Below are 5,801 nucleotides of genomic sequence, written 5' to 3'. Positions count from 1 at the left end.
AAAAGGAGATCAAGGGGATACAAATTGGAAAGGAAGAAGTCAAAATATCACTTTTTGTAGATGATATGATAGTATATATAAATGACCCTAATAATTCCACCAGAGAACTCCTAAACGTGATAAACAGCTTTTGTGAAGTACCTGGATATAAGATTAACTCAAACAAGTCAATGGCCTTTCTCTACACAAAGAATAAACAGGCTGAGAAAGCAATTAGGGAAACAACACTCTTGTGACAATAAGAGTCAACAAGTCAATAAGATAAAAAGGCCACCAACAGATTGGGAAAAGATCTTTACCTGTCCTAAATCAGATAGAGGTCTAATATCCAATATATATAAAAAACTCAAGAATGTGGACTCCAGAAAATCAAATAACCCCATTAAATATTGGGGATCAGAGCTAAACAAAGAATTCTCACCTGAGGAATACCGAATGGCTGAGAAACACCTGAAAAAAATGTTCAGCATCCTTAATCATCAGCGAAATGCAAATCAAAACAACCCTGAGATTCCCTCTCACACTAGTCAGAATGGCTAAGATCAAAATTTCAAGTGACAGCAGATGCTGGCGAGGATGTGGAGAAAGAGGAACGCTCCTCCACCGTTGGTGGGATTGCAAGCTTGTACAACCATTCTGGAAATCAGTCTGGTGGTTTCTCAGAACATTGGACATGGTAATACTGGAGGATCCCACAATACCTCTCCTGGGCATATATCCAGAAGATGTTCCAACTAGTAAGAAATAAACATGCTCCACTATGTTCATAGCAGCCTTATTTATAATAGCCTGAAGCTGGAAAGAACTCAGATGCCCCTCAACGGAGGAATGGATACAAAAAATTTGGTACATTTACACAATGGAGTACTACTCAGCTATTAAAAAGAATGAATTCATGAAATTCCTAGGCAAATGGTTGGACCTGGAGGGCATTACCTTGAGTGAGGTAACCCAATCACAAAAAAACTCACATGATGTGTACTCACTGATAAGTGGATATTAGCCCAGAAACTTAGAATACCCAAGATATAAATTACAATTTGCTAAATGCATGAAACTCAAGAAGAACAAAGACCAAAGTGTGGACACTTTGCCCCTTCTTAGAATTGGGAACAAAACACCCATGGAAGAAGTTACAGAGACAAAGTTTGGAGCTGAGACAAAAGGATGGACCATCTAGAGACTGCCATATCCAGGGATCCATCCCATAATCAGCCTCCAAATGCTGATACCATTGCATACACTAGCAAGATTTTGCTGAAAGGACCCTGATATAGCTGTCTCTAGTGTGACTACACTGGGGCCTAGCAAATACATAAGTGGATGCTCACAGTCAGCTATTGGATGGATCACAGGGCCCCCAATGGAGGGGAGAAATTACCCAAGGGGCTAAAGGGACCTGCAACCCTATAGGTGGAACAACATTATGAACTAACCAGTACCCCGGAGCTCTTGACTCTAACTGCATATGTATCAAAAGATGGCCTAGTTGGCCATCACTGGAAAGAGAGGCCCATTGGACTTGCAAACTTTATATGCCCCAGTACAAGGGAAGCCCAGGGTCAAAAAGTGGGAGTGGGTGGTTAGGGGGTTGGGGGGAGGATATGGGGGGCTTTGGGGATAGCATTGGAAATGTAAATGAGGATAATACCTAATTAAAAAAAATGAATGTAAACTTAAGTTTAGCATAATCTATATTTCGTAATTCCAGGTCATCAAGGGCTACTATTTCATATACATTTAAATGCCCAAAGATCAATACTTATCTATCATGTAAGAGTTAATTTTACTGAAATGTATTAATCTTTCATTGAAATATTATTTTGTCATAATAGTGTTAAGTATGTTATACTGTTAGCATTCATTATAATAGTAAAATGCAAATGTGTTTTCTCTCTCTCCCTCTCTCCCACCTTCTCCCTCTGTTTGTGTATGTGTGTGTGGGGGGGTGGGATTGTGTCTGTGTATGTCCGTGTCTGTGTATGCCTGTGTCTCTGTGTATGCATGTGTCTCTCTGTGTCAATGTATACACAGCTGGAGATGAGAAGAATAGTTTTATGTCTTGGGAATGTAATGAAATGTAGAAATTTTTAATTCGGAAGAGGAAAAATATTATTAATAACTAACCCATGCTATACAGACTCTTAAACCACAGAATTCTTTCTATTCATATGCAGCATTACAGCCTTTCATAAGATTCTATTTGTAGGTAAGACTTTTAGAAGGTAATTAAGTTCGGTTCTGTCATAAGCAAAGATTTCTCTTGATGAATAAGGTTTTTTTGTAAGACAATGAAGACAAAGAGATATTTGTCAGTATGTACAAGCCAGGAGGGCAGGTTGCATGCACACTCAGTGAGAAAACAGGTGGCTACAAGCCAGGAGGCCAGATCCCTCTGTGCTTCCATTAATGGGCACATGTCTTAGTCTTGGACTTCTTTACATAGAATTATGTAAAAGATGCCATTAGATCTTAGAGCAGCTGAGGCAGGCTATGAAATCTATTGTAACATAACAGCCAGTTCATAGTATGAGTACCATCTTCATGAACCCATGTTTCAGAGATATATATTTATTGGGTTCAGACAAATAACAATTGTGTGTTACTTGCTATGCTATGTGTTGGAATTTGAAGCACAGAGAGAAATAACAAACTCAACTGATCATGAGAATCCAGGATACAAATGAAGAGAGGCACTAGTTGATCTTCCAATGCAATGTGTAGTGAACAAAGAAATCAATGATCAGATTGCTTGGGTAGCCCAATAATGATGCTTAGATCAAAGGTGTAAGCAGACCTAGATTTCCAATGGCTAAAACTAATAAAAATATAACTGTGGCTAGACTTTTAAAATACAAAAAACATACAAAAACATAGCAAGGTTAGAAAGCATGATCTTTTATAGTATATTTACACTAGATATAACTTTTAATTTTACTTTTCATTAAAGTAATATATAAGTGAATTTAGAGTCAATTAGCTCTCTAAAGTTGGCTAGAACAAAAATCACATCTTAAACACTATGTCATTCCAGAAGCAAATATTTCCTATTCTTTCAGCTACTTTTGCAGATAAATCACACCAAATTAACCACTTATTAATTTTTCATTAATATATTTTATTTTCAGTGCAGAAGATGAAAATTAAACTTAGCTCCATTCTCTAGGAAACACTAATCATTTTCTCTCCCTCTGTCTCCTTTCACTCCTTCCTTCCTTCCTTCCTTCCTTCCTTCCTTCCTTCCTTCCTTCCTTCCTTCCTTCCTTCCTTCCTTCCTAGATTTCCAGCAAGTCCCAATATTCCTCTTGCCATTGTCCGTTTGAGTCCTGAGGTTACAGCTCAACATTCTGGCTTTTTTCTTTTTTTCATTATCTGAGTCCTTATGTTGTTGCTTCCAAGTTAAGATGTCCTCAATTTTATCAACATGGCTTGGTTTATGTGTGCGGTTCTCTCTTAAGGACTCTATATTCAGAAGGAAATCACATTGCAGTTACCCATGTGCCTCAGTAAAACCTCAATCTCAGAGCCAATATTAATGTGAAGATTTTTTTCTGCTATCCAAGTCCCCCTATATGTGGTGACTCAACACTCAGTGTTGCCTACATTGAAAGCTATGCATTGTCTCAAAGGATTAGAGCTTCCAATATTCTGTCTCTGAGGTTTGCTATGCATTCTTCTGCCATGGTAATTATTTTTGAAAAGCTTTCTTGTATATTTTACCAGAAGTAGCTTTGTAGTCTCTAAACTCATTTTTTCTAATATTTTTTAGAAACAGAAGTTTCACATGTGTGCGTACTGTGGATGTATGATATAATGACAACTATTTTACATTGTGTGCCATTGTTTCATAACCTTTATGTTGGATATGAGAACTTTATGCAAACATACAGTTATTGTAAAAATTAATGAAAAAAGGATAGACATACATTTAATCAACAACATCGATACAGTGTGTTTGTACTAAGTGGTTTGTAAGTAATTACAACATGTGTGGGGTTTTGTGTGACTTATAAAACTAAATACTCTCATACATTATAAGTGTTTTTCCCTGAAAAGTTCCAATAGATTTATTTAATCATAGTATAAGTCCTGAATGACACACCAAAATTTTTGGTATGAGTTTAGAAATAAATTTCTGGATCAATTCACAATAGCCATCATATGCAATTAGCAAAGAATCATATCAGTGAAGGAACAGAGATAGACATTTCTATTGCCACAGCACCATGTCAGACACCTATTGTGTAGCTGTCAGATTAAATCAAACACAAGAATTTGGGTCATAAAATGAGTATTTAAGCTTTAAAGTGAACAAAGTTTCTGTATATTACCACAGCACATGCATAAAGTTTTCTCTCAACTTTGCCTTGAATAGGCAGTGAATATTATTTTATGATATTTTGGAGAATCCTATTTTCTTTTATAGCTTCTCTGTTGCACTTACATGATTTAGAATGAAGTGCCTTTAAAAAAATCAGACACAAATTTATCACCTCTGAATGGCAATCTGGAAATCAATAGTGTACACTTGGCAGCATCTAACATGATAAGCAATTATACATTCAAAATATACACTTAGCTTAAAATTGTGTTGACAAGTGAGTTGGCCACAGCTGTCCTAGTATCTGTGGCCAACAATAATAAGAGCATATTTGTGGGGAAAGTAATCAGAAGTGACTGAGATGAAAGCCAGACCTCAACCTAAATCATACAGTTATCAAACATAAAAGCACTGCTTTACATAAGGTCTTCAGTCTCAAATTTGTCCTGAAAAACAGGAGTCAGAACCAAACATTGGTGTAGTTCTTAAAAACCATAAATGTTATTAAAAATAGTACAAGCTACCCTGTCATTTCTCATAATGAATGTTATGTATACATGAATAAATTCATACAATTGTTAATATTAAGTGCATACCAACACTGTGTTTTGCATAGAGAGCCATTAATTTTAAAATGTGACCTGCTTATTCTTTTACTTAATTTATGCCAAAGTGAATAATCATTCTTTTGAGTCATGGATCCTTCAGGTTTTCACAGGATTACTTCATTTAGTCTACAGAACACATCTAAAAGTTATATTATATGGCACAGAAAGTTTTAAAAATACATCCAAATTCCCACAACATACCAATCATTCATCAAAATTTCATCTATATAATGTGTAACCAATCCTTTTATTAATTGTGCCATATAAATGGAACACCAAACAGAGGAGTGGCCTGAAGAATCATTTTTCAAATGAAATTGGCCTTTAATTAGAATATTTTATGTGTGCTGCATCTATACCCTTCTTGTACTGAGTACACAGATAAGAATGCATGTGCTTGCTCAGTAGTTGTCCCAGGCTATCAGAGTTAGGCAGAAAATCCTTTCTACATATGTGTCACAGTAGTCTGTGGAAATGAGATGTGCTTTGCCTAATGCAGAATACTGCAAACATGTCTTGATATTGAATATGTGGACCTGCCTTCAACTGAAGGAGATTTTATGTTGCATGTTAAAATTGCTTTTGCATCTGTGAAACTGGCACAGACCCCTAAGGCATGGCAAGCCTTGTCTGAGTAGAAATTTCTGAGTAGAGTGGTTGATGCTGAGGTTAGCCATAAGAAAAAAAAAGTACACTTTCTTGTCTTAGCTATAAGTCGCTCCCAGCAAAAGTCAAAAGTTATGTGACAGTTTTTGTGACTGCAAAATTCAGAATTTCCTAGGTGCTCAGATCTGGCACAGGGGTCCTGTGATACTTACGTTGTGCGTAATGCCTGTGGACAATTTCGGTATATAACATCAATCATCTCATTA

The sequence above is a fragment of the Mus caroli genome, unplaced genomic scaffold (genome assembly GCF_978045245.1).
Source record: "Mus caroli unplaced genomic scaffold, Mus_caroli_1 scaffold_14, whole genome shotgun sequence".
Lineage (NCBI taxonomy): Eukaryota > Metazoa > Chordata > Mammalia > Rodentia > Muridae > Mus > Mus caroli.
This window is presented reverse-complemented; position numbering follows the sequence as displayed.